Source organism: Mixophyes fleayi, chromosome 1 (assembly GCF_038048845.1).
Source record: "Mixophyes fleayi isolate aMixFle1 chromosome 1, aMixFle1.hap1, whole genome shotgun sequence".
Classification (NCBI taxonomy): Eukaryota; Metazoa; Chordata; class Amphibia; order Anura; family Limnodynastidae; genus Mixophyes; species Mixophyes fleayi.
In genome coordinates this window covers 443879922-443891688 of record NC_134402.1, presented here as the reverse complement: position 1 = coordinate 443891688, position 11767 = coordinate 443879922, and positions in this window count along the sequence as shown.

Sequence of the window (11767 nt, the reverse complement as noted above, 5' to 3'; positions counted from 1 at the left end):
CCAAGCATTCATCCATAAGACAGGCTGATGTATGTTGGCAAAATAGTTCTTCACTCTGAAAGTCCTGTTGACTATTTATAATGTAGTATATTTTTACTGACCAATTCACACAGTAGTTGTATAATATACTGGTAACTCAGTTTAAAGCACTTCACATTGCTGACATATTAACCTATCTCTCTGTGGTTAAATAGACTGTTGTATGCTGCCCAGAAATTACAATATCCTTCATTGTTCATGTAACACCCCCTTACTTCAACTAATGGGTGTATCTGTAAATTCTTTGTTTGTGTATCACTTACTTCTTATTGCACAGTGCCTCCGCCAAGTCTTCTTAGTCTGGGTATGTATGGACATGAATATAATGACCAGAGACGTCTCAGGGACCCCCTGTAACCACACCTACTTCACACAACTCTGACACACGATAGGATTGTTCTTTTATATAAAAATAGTTACTTTGAAAATATATATTTTAAATAGAATTACAATTAGGGAATACTTAATAATTAAAATCACAAACACTTTTATGAGTTTTAGTATTCAACTATAAATATATTAGTAAATTTGGATGTTCTAGCATCTAGATAATTTTGACATTATACTACTTCTAATAGACTACAAAATTCTCTCTATAACCTAATCCTAACTCACTATAAAATATCACTATGTCTAACACCTATATAAAAATCATATCACGCTAAATTACTTTATAATAGCCAGCAAATAATTACTAAATTATTCATTACTTAGAATAAATATTAACTAGTTAATATTATAATACACTAAAACATTTACAGTGCAGCCATTGAATCTTGCAAAATCCCTCAATTCCTGGCCAGGCTGTCGTTCCATTGCTAGCTGCTTCTCATTTAGTTTTATATATATATATATATATATATATATATATATATATATATATATAATTATATGAGTGTGTGTATATATATATATATATATATATATATATATATATATATATATATATATACAAGTTATCCCGTGCATGATACTCATGCATTCTAGTCAAATCAAGCTACTTAAGGTGTTAAAAAGGTTCTTGTCATGCATTTGGGCCATAGCCCAGGCCTCCACCACCAACCACTCCCCACTGTCACCCCCGGCAACCACCAACCACTCCCAACTGTCACTTCTCCTTCAAGAAATATATATATATTTTTTTAAAATCTTTATAAACACTTTTAACAATTAACAAATTAAATTACCAAATTAAAAACATCTTAGTATACCAAATTTCAGCCCTTTCTGAATTTTTTTTCCCACACACACTAAGAATTTAGTAGGTCAGTGTATAACTCTGCCCAGCAGGTGGCGCTGCAGCTTGGTTTTATTTTTTCGACACACACACACAGACAGACTAACACACGCCACTTGACATTTATATTATAGATATATATAATAGTATCACTACTGAGGTAGATTAAATATTGAACTGTAACCCAGTCTCTGAAATCTGTATAATATAGATGCAGATGGTGTACTAAACAAATTAATAATCTCAGTCTATAAACTTCTTCAGACATGATATACTCATGTAGCTCACTCTCACCGCTGCTTCCTGTTATTAATGTGTATCATGGTTTCTCTTATTTACTAACAAAATCCTGGGTTCGATTTTATAAATGCAGCTCTCCACTTCTCCTTATAGATATTTATCATTACATAAATGTCTCCTCACAGATGTTTCATATCCTTACAGAAATTCCTCTTCACTGGTGTTACTCATCATATGATGATCTGTCTCATCACATACATATATCATTAAACATCTGTCTCTATCAATTTTGTCCTCATCACAAATATTCCTCACTTATACAGTAGATGAGTCTCAATAATTTTCCTTCTACTCCTCCAGGTTTTGTTTGTTTTTGGGGGGCTTTTTCTCTCTCCCTCCCTCTCTTCTTCATACTCCTTTTTCTCCTGTGTATTGGTGTGGCAGGTGCAGTACACCGAGGCCCATGGAGATAATGGGGCCCACTGCATGGCAGATGCAGTGGGCCCTCCTCCCTGCACCAGGGCCCACAGCTCACTAGTTCTGACTCTCTCTAGCTCCGACACAAGACCCGACACCCAGTCTTGCGCATGTGCGATTGAGGAATCTCTGGCTGGCCGCTGGGGACTCTGGGAAATGTAGTCCTAGCTGGCTGGTAGTGCGTCTAGATATTGTATTGTGCCCTGTAATAGACTGAACAAAATAAATATGGTGAGTAGCACAACTAACTCTCGGGTGTAATACACAACCAGGTCCATCCTCATAGGCAACACACATCTCTTTCAATGAATTCTAAGACTGGGTACACACTACAGGGTTTTCAGGCAATTATCAGGCCAATCACCTGATAAACGGCTGTTCTGTCCAATATTGCATTAGTGTGTACACTGCAACGATGAGCGATTATCGCTCCAAAGCTCATCGTATCTGTCAGGTACCGTCTCCGCACTGACACTAGGTTTAGGAGACGGGCACCTGCACCCTTCCGACAGCCGTGGTAGACAACGGAACCCTCCCTTGTTTTCCTGCACGCTGTGCGTGCGCATGCCCAGCCGACTCGCGCCCTGTTACTAGGCATTGGGGCGCTTACCTGTCGGCAGTCAGCGTGTCTGACCGCAGAATCTCCTTCACCCAATCAGGTGCACCTTGATTGGGCATCCTGGTTTACTCCCTACTCCAGTGTCTCCTGTTACTTCTGATCCAGTATTCTCCGGTTCTGACTCAGCTTCCTACTATTCTCCTGTGTTAAGATTTGGTACCTTTTTGCTCAGCTGGTTTGATTATTTGGGTTGACCTGACTACTCTCTGGATCCTCCCTGTGTAGCGCTCTACTCGTGTGGCTTTGACTTGGAAAGCCTGACTACGCCTGTCTACTACTGTCGCTACACCGGTGACTGTCTTTGAGAACCGTGACCTGCGTACCCTATGCAGCTAAGCCCAAGCTCCCTTGCAGGGATCCCTGGTGAATACCGGGGGTACGTTAGACTGCGCGCCTCCCTGTTCAGTTGCGCTAATACCGGTTAGTGGCCATCTCTGCAATCACTGAACTAAAAATCTTGTTCAACGATGGAACAATCTTGTTCCAATCCTGCAGTGTGTATGCACTCATGATCCGGATCTCCATCGAGTTTACAGAGTCACGATCTTTTCAGCTGATGATTTTGACAGATAAAGAGCACAGATTGAAGGTAAATCATGTAAAACATGTATAGTGTATGCACAGGAATCAACATGCTGATTGGGACTTTTTTTTTATTATCAGTCATTGGTAAAATTGTTATAGATAACATATTGGGAGAAAATATCTGTAGTCTGTATGCAGTCTTAGTGAGGACAAACTATTAAATCATACGTTATCTGGTTATCATGAACACACAAACAAATGCATAATACATAATCTCTTTTACTTCACAAGATATCAATATCAACTAAACAGTACAGATAAATCCATACATAGTGTACATAAAGATAAAATATAATACCACTAAATCACTTTCAGATGGGATTTTCCAGTTGACAAGTTTATACCCAAAAATGCTCTTCCTTTTCTGTTATAAGTGAACTTATGTATTTGTGTCTTATGCAGCTATCCCTGTTTTCCTGTATCTGGTATGTATGTCCTTTGCATGCTCCTGTTTCTCCCATGCGCCTCTGTGTGTCTCTGGTGGTAGTGGGCAGTGGGGTGAAAGGGCAGGAGATGAGGGTAAATTTGCTGCTTGTATTGCAGGGGTGAATGTTTGGTCCTGTTTTTTTGTACAAGTGAGTATAAGTGGGCAGAGCCTTTACTAAACAGGAGGCAGCCAGTTTACAAAGAAGGTGAAGATTGGAAGATCATACTGTCTGGATTCCCAATATAAAACCACAAAAACAGTGTAATAAATGAAGTGTTTTTTTATTAAACACTGGTTACAAAGGTTTTCAAGATGCAGTATGGTAGGGTATGGCAGAAATGGCAAAAGAACTTAGAAAATAACATATGCAGAAGGCGATGGTCTGCAGGACTTTATCACGCAGTAGTGGAGATAACACACTAGTGGGTAAATGTATGAATCTCCGGATTCTTCATCTCCGGCGTGTTCAGCCTCTTCAGCGCTTAAATTTAAAGCGGCGCTGCATTGTAAATGGAAGTTTATACAATGTATAATTGTGGATCCACAATATTTCTGAGGTTTTTTATTGATATGTTTTTATAGTAGATAATAAAAACACATTTTTTTACTGTCCGCAGTGCAGATATAATTGATTTGATAGCGCAAGTGACCATTGCTATTTCTTTCTTTACTTTATGTGTTTTTGAGGATGCAGACCTCATGCATTTGTGACCCGCGTTTACTATCATAACAAGCACGAAAAGGTTTTTTTCTTTCTTTTTGTCATATTTATCTGCATCCTTGGGTGCTGTTATGGCTTCTTTGTCCTGTTTTGAGGAGAGAAATAAAAGAAGACAGTCTTATTTATTGAATGAGAAAAATCCCCCCCGGTGCCTCATCTAGAGATCATAGTCTCTCTAGAGACTTTAATAAATTAGAAAGCTTGCTTAAAGCAGAGATGAGACACTGGTGGGATGGAATTAGTCTACAGAAACACGGACTATTACTCCCTTATTAACCCTTTCTTCCTGTCATGGATCTTGCTCTGCTATTTTAGGATATTATTTAAAGATCTCCAAAGATCTAGCACAATGTTGGCTAACCTGTGACACTCCAGGTGTTGTGGAACTACAAGTCCCAGCATGCTTTACCAATATATAGCAGCTTATTGCTGGTAGGGTATCCTGGGACATGTAGTTTTACAACACCTGGAGTGTCACAGGTTAGCCAACACTGATCTAGCACGAGTAATTGTTATAGCGCTTTCTTATGAGAATTATACCGACATCATCACTATTTACAATACCTGGTTTGAGAAGCTTGATTAACTATCTATATGACTACTGTTATACGACTATTTATATGATTACTGTTATATTATTATCTATATGAATACTGTTATCAATCAATATAGGTGCACTTTAAGTTTGGATTCTTTGTGCTTCAATATTTACTCAGGGATATAGTGGTATAATAATTCAATATATAATTGTGGATCCACAGTATTTATGAGTTTTTTTTATTGATATGTTTTTATAGAAGAAATAAAACACATTTTTTACTGTCCGCAGTGCAGATTTAATTGATTTGGTAGCGCGAATGACCATTGTTATTTCTTTCTTTACTTCATGTGTTTTTGAGGACGCAGACCCCATGCATTGGTGACCCGCTTTTACTATCATACCAAGCACCAAAAGGTTTTTCCTTTCTTTTTTTTTCATGACTAGATCAGGTCTATGACTGGGTGGAACAGAGACAAGCTGAGGAAGACAAATTAAATTTATTTTGGGCCGGCCCATCTGGTGATGCATGAGTATGTGTTATGTACTACAGTACAATATTCTATTAATGAATGAAGTGTCCACACTGAGTAATATGCCATTCGGCCCCCTATGCCCGTCCTCAGGATAGGCTGCCTGCATCGCTCTGTTAACAGTGTTAAGTAATACGTATATAGTGCATTATTCATTTGAAACTTTGGCTAGGGCGCCGAGAAACCTTGCACCGGCCCTGGTCCCAGGTATCCAGAACGTCCCTTTAAAATATGCTGAAGTATGCCTCACATTAGGGATTTCATATTATATATCCATACACTAAGATGTTCTTTATGGTTTTGCTAGAAAAGTCCCAATATTATATTGATGTATTTATGTATGTATTTCTATGCATGTCATGCACAGCATTTTATGTAAATATATATTACTGTTATTAATTAGCCAATGTCTGTAGGAGTGGGATTACCCAGTGTGTGGCCAATGTACCTGCACCGTGGTCAAAAAGGCTGAGAAATCAACCATCACCATTACATTATTTTACACTACGGGTATGGGATCTATTATCCACAGTATATGCTTTCTGATGAAGGTTGTTTTCTATATTTGGAAGCACTTTGCCTTAAAGATACTAAAATATAAATAATTACACCCCTGACATTCCTTTCCTCATGACTGTTTACAAGCAGTGCTCCCCACAGTAACTGAAGAAGACACTTTCTAAACATGTCTGTGTGTATGACATCACCACATAGCAACAAATATTTACATTCTTTCTTTCTGATTTTCAGAATTATCTGGTTAATGGTTTTCCAGGTAAAATATTCCATAACTGTACCTGTAGTCATAATGATTAACTAGCCCTCATGTGACCATTTCTTACATAATAATCACCCTCATGTGACCATTTCTTACATAATAATGACCCTCATGTGACCTTTTCTTACATAATAATCTCCATCTGAGATTTATGCAGAATCAGTCACTTTCCCGTAAATTCCTAACATGAGATAGCACCAAAGAGTATTGCGGCATGGGAACGACTCACGTCTGGCTGACCCACTCCATACATCAGCTGGCAGTCTATCTCCGTGGTACTAAGGGCCTCCAATAGTATTCCAGGGCCCTTGTGCAAACACTGCCAGCGCCCAGGGAACCCCAAGTATCTAGGTGCAGTCATTTTGACCAGTTCACCAGTATTTCTGTTATAGTAGCCATTGTTCTAGTCATGTTTGGGGCTCCCTGGGATCTATTTTCAGAGTTATTCATCTATATAGATCCAGAGGACAGCAAAGAAAACCCTTGGAGACATTTCATTTTTCTCAAAGAGGGGAAAAAAATTCCTTCCTGAGTCCACGTGTGGCGATTGATTTTTCTCCTGGATCACATGTATATAATTGCATATTTCTGTATATCCCTGTAGTGATATAAGGGAAGGGAGCGCTGCTCGTAGGAGCTTACAATCTAATGAGATGAACCTTGCCTGCTAGGGCTTACAGTGTGATTCATCTACACAAATGAGGGGAGGGAGTACTGTTCGTAGGAGCTTACAGTCTAATGAGATGAACCTTGCCATTTATGGCTTACAATATGATTCATCTATATAGAAGTGGAAAGGGATCCTATACAGATACAATGACATGCTTATCACTCACACTTACATTAGCGAAGACAGAATATCATCCATATATTATAACTGGATATAATGTGAGAGGTAAGCCATCAAAAGCATTGGTGGTCAGTGGACAGCAACAGGCAGCTAATCGCTAGGCTGCCTGTTGCTGTATGGGGTCCCACAGTGCTGTGCGGCAGACAGGAAGTCTCACTTCATTTCCTGTCTGCCTGATCTGCGGTGCGAAGCTGGCCAGAGCAGCTACAGGTAAGTGAGTGGGTTGCGTATATTAAACTATAGGGAGTGGGGGGCTGCCTATACTAAACTATCGGGAGTGGGGGGCTGCCTATACTAAACTATAGGGGGGCTGCCTATACTATGGGGAAGAGGGGCTGCCTATACTAATCTATAGGGGGGCTGCCTATACTAAACTATAGGGGGACTGCCTATACTAAACTATAGAGGGGGCTGCCTATAATAAACTAAAGGGAGGAGGGCTGCCTATACTAAACTATAGGGACATAAGGGGGGGCTGCCTATACTAAACTATAGTGGGGGCTGTCTATACTAAATGATAGAGAGGCGGCTGCCTATACTAAACTATAGCAAGGAGGGGCTGCTTTTACTAAACTATAAGGAGGGGGGCTGCCTATATTAAACTATAGGGAGGGGGGTGCTGCCTATACTAAACTATATGGAGGGGGGATGGCTGCCTATACTAAACTATAGGGAAGGGGGATCTATCATACAAAACTTTATGGACGGAAAGGCGGGGCTGCCATACAAAACTATATTGCTGTCATACAAAACTATAGGGAGGGAGGGGTGGGGGCTGTCATACAAAACTATAGAGATTGAGAGGGGGCTGCCATACAAAACTATAGGGAGGGAGAGGGGGGATGCCATACAAAACTATAGGGAGTGAGAGGGGGGCTGCCATACAAAACTATAGGGAGGGAGAGGGGGGATGCCTATATCAAACTATAGAGAGGGGGCTTGTTAAAATGTGTGAGGGAAGAGAGGTGTATGTTACTATAATGTGTGAGGGAGTGGGGGGGTTCTTAATATATTGTGTGATATGAGAGAAGGGAGGGCAGCTGTTTTAATAGCACTTTGGTGGGAGGTAGGGTATTAATATAATGGTGGAGTTTAGGTGGGGGCTAATTATTTAATGAGCACTATTTTAATAGTGGGGTGACGGTGAGGCAATTTAATTTATTGGTGGGTCCTATTAAATTAAGATGGTTGGTTTGGGGCTATTAATTGAATGTGGGGCTGAATTTGGGAAGGAGGGCTATTTATTAAATGTGAATATTAATTATTTAATGCCAGGGATGGTTGTTGGAAATGTTTATATTAAACATAAATGCTATTAATTTATTGCTGGGGCTGTTTGGAGGGAGGGAAATAGGTTTATTAAATAAATGGGAATACTATTACTTCTATGTCCGGGCTGGTTGGAGGGAAATAGATCTATTTATCAATTGTAGGTACTATTACTTTAATATTGGGACTGGAGGGAGGCCTAATTATTAAATATGGGTGCTATTGATTTAATGCCGGGGCTGGTTGGAGTTTTGCACCCATATTTTTTTCCAAATAGGGCCTCCAACATTCCAGGATCCAGACATGCAGGAACTGAGCTAAAGACACCATCAGCCACAGGTGATGAAAGTGACAAGAACAGGTAGGAGAGAGCAGGACAGTCTGCCATGAATCTGGCAGGGCAGTCCGGAATTTGGGTGACTGTCTCGCTTAGTCAGGATTTGGTCTGACTAAAAGGACAGTTGGGAGGTATGTCCTACTTCGCACTGTACTGCTTGTGAAGGCAGAGCTGCGTGCAACGAACAATAGTACACACAGATTTGCCTGTGTATTTGTCTAAAATGTATCTAAAATGATAACCCTCCTCTCTTAAGTGCCCTGCCCCCCCCCCCCTTCCCCACCCCCAGAGCCTTATTCCAGTTCTGGTGATATTTTAGTGGTTCTTGCATTGATTCCATTGCCTGCCTTCTACCTTGCATTGGTCCCATCTTCAGTTCATTTTGTAGAACATATGGCCAGTTCCCATTGCACTGACAATATTATTAATCCTTCCTCCTTTGTACTTAATATATCACCAGCAACCCTTGGAATAGCTCTCCCCTTCACTTATACCATTGTCTGCAACTCCTCCCTGCACTGTTATTAATTCAAACACCCCCAATCACAGCTCACATTTAGGGCTCATACACAATTGTTACAAAAAAAGTGTTTTCTTTTAGATGCTTACAAAATTCCACCTTTGTGGTGATCGCACTGGATAGCCATTTATTATAAGCATTATTTTTAATGTCATTTTTTAAAACACACAGTACACATATTCATATATTATATAGAGAGAGATTTGACTGGTAGTGTGCATCTCGGGACATCAGGGAAAGATGTAACACTGGGGTAAGGAGCTCATATGCTGCTCTGGAAGACTGATCAAATACAATTCTGCCATCATGTTTTGTAATAGTTAAGCTTATTAAACAAAGTCAGATATGTTTCTATTAAAGGAATATTGGAAGGATGTGTTAGTAGGCAACTAAATAAGTTGTAGGAGGCATAAACCTATTGCAGATCATCCAAATCCATTCCTGTATTTATATAACACAGTGCTGGCAGGTTTTTCCTTGCATTGTCTTAGAGATGACCCACTGTGTCTTAAGTCATCACATCTAAGTTTTCCTTAATGTTACTACAACCAAATCCCAGTAGTTCTAAATCCCAACTACTTTTGTGTTGGCCCCACCTCCAGTTGACTTGGTCCCTCCCACATGAGGCCACTGCAAATTATTTTTTCCAGGGCCACTTTAAGTTCTCAATCCGCCCCTGTATCAGTCTCGTGATCATTTCATCATAATGGTCTCCATGGAAACTATGTCACCAGCTATGATGTCATAATAGGCTCTTACCTAAATGGTTCTAGTAAGTGATGAAAGTATAAGCCAGAGCTGGTGCAGGTTGTAAGCCTAAAAGATAAAAAGAAAATCACATTCATGCCATGAGTCGATCAGATCTAGGACTGAGTGGAACAGAGGCGGGCTGGGCCAGACAATTTAAATCAATTTTGGGCCAGCCCAGCTGGTGATGCATGAGTATGTGTTTCTGTACTACAGTACAATATTCTACTAATGAATGAAGTGTCCGCATTGAGTAATATGCAATGCAGTCACCTATGCCCGGCCTAAGCATAGGCGGCCTGCATCGCTCTGTTAACAGTGTAAAGCCCTGTAGCACCAAATTGTTGTGGGCCAGAGTGTCAGAGTGAAACCCTATGCTGTCCCTCTTCCTCCCCCCACTATCACTCCTCCCCATATGATTGGGCAGCCCTAATCATAAATACATTACATACATGGGAGTCTCAATCGCACTAGGAGGCTCCTATGAAATAGCGATACAAATAAATATGTAAATTAATATCTAAATTAACAAATAAATATAGAAATAAAATAATTTCCCCTGGGTTTAAACAACTGCACTTCAGCCAGATAAATCACACCAGTCCAGCTTTGGTTTAAATAGCCTCAACTAGTTTTATTAACTAGCATGAAAATAAACCAAAACATAAACAACACCCTTGCGGTCTGGCTTCTAACTAATACACAGGCACTCCCTCTTTAAAGTGAGGGACCTAGTGTCCCACGAATATACAAAACAACAGAACTCACAGATCCCAAATTTTAATAGCTCTCAAGAACCATCTGACCTCCTCCCCAGGTATCGAGAGGGAGAATGGACTGCCTAGCAAGTTTGTAACAGCACCTCATCAGGTGCAACTCCTGATTACTAGCAACTTGCTAGCTTGTTGGAAAACTGGGTCTTATGATTGGAACCCACCCTTATCTCTCCATTCATAACCCCAGGGACACTTACCAGTTTTTACTAATGCTGAAAACAAATTTCAAGCAAGTTTTACAGTAGGAGCCTACCATTTAGGCTAGGGCAGCTCATACACCCACAAATTAGAATCACTTTTATTTAGGTAAGTGTATGTTCAGTTTTTTAATATAATCTTTTTCATTTTTATTGTTAAAATGCATTTTTTTTTGTGAGCATAGATCATCATACAAATGGCATAAGGAAAGTAGCTATTTAAAACATACCATATAACCATCAGTAAGCTTACCCAGATTTTTTTGTAGTTATGGGGAGACAACTGTGGGACTGGAGGAGATGCCCAAAAAGGAAGGGTGAGCTAGGTAGTCTAATCATCTTTTATAAGTTTTATATACATTGATTTTTAAAGTAAATGAAAGTTATTTAAATGAGTAATGTATTTGGTAGGTTCATTGGCTGCTTTCAATTTGACCTTAGTCTGTGTGTGTATGTTAGGGAATTTAGACTGTAAGTTCCAATGAGGCAGGGACTGATGTGAGTTCTCTGTACAGTGCTGCGGAATTAATGGCGCTATATAAATAGCCGATGATTATGATGATTAAGACTTCCCCCCTTCCCTCACATATTATATTAAGACTCCCCCTTCTGAGGGAAGAGAGGGAGGTATGTTAATATAATGTGTGAGGAAAGGGAGGGGTCTATGTAACCTCCCTACATTATGCATAGAAGGTCACATGACGCAACTGTTGTCAGTCAGACGCACTCTCAAAACTGTGCCTGTCAGCCCCTGGAGCACTGCTGACAGCCACAGAGTTTCTAGAGTATCACCCAGCCAACCAGGATCCTCAATTTCAAAGTCAAAGAGCCGCATGTGGCTCGAGAGCCGCAGGTTAGCCACCGCTGGTCTAATCCT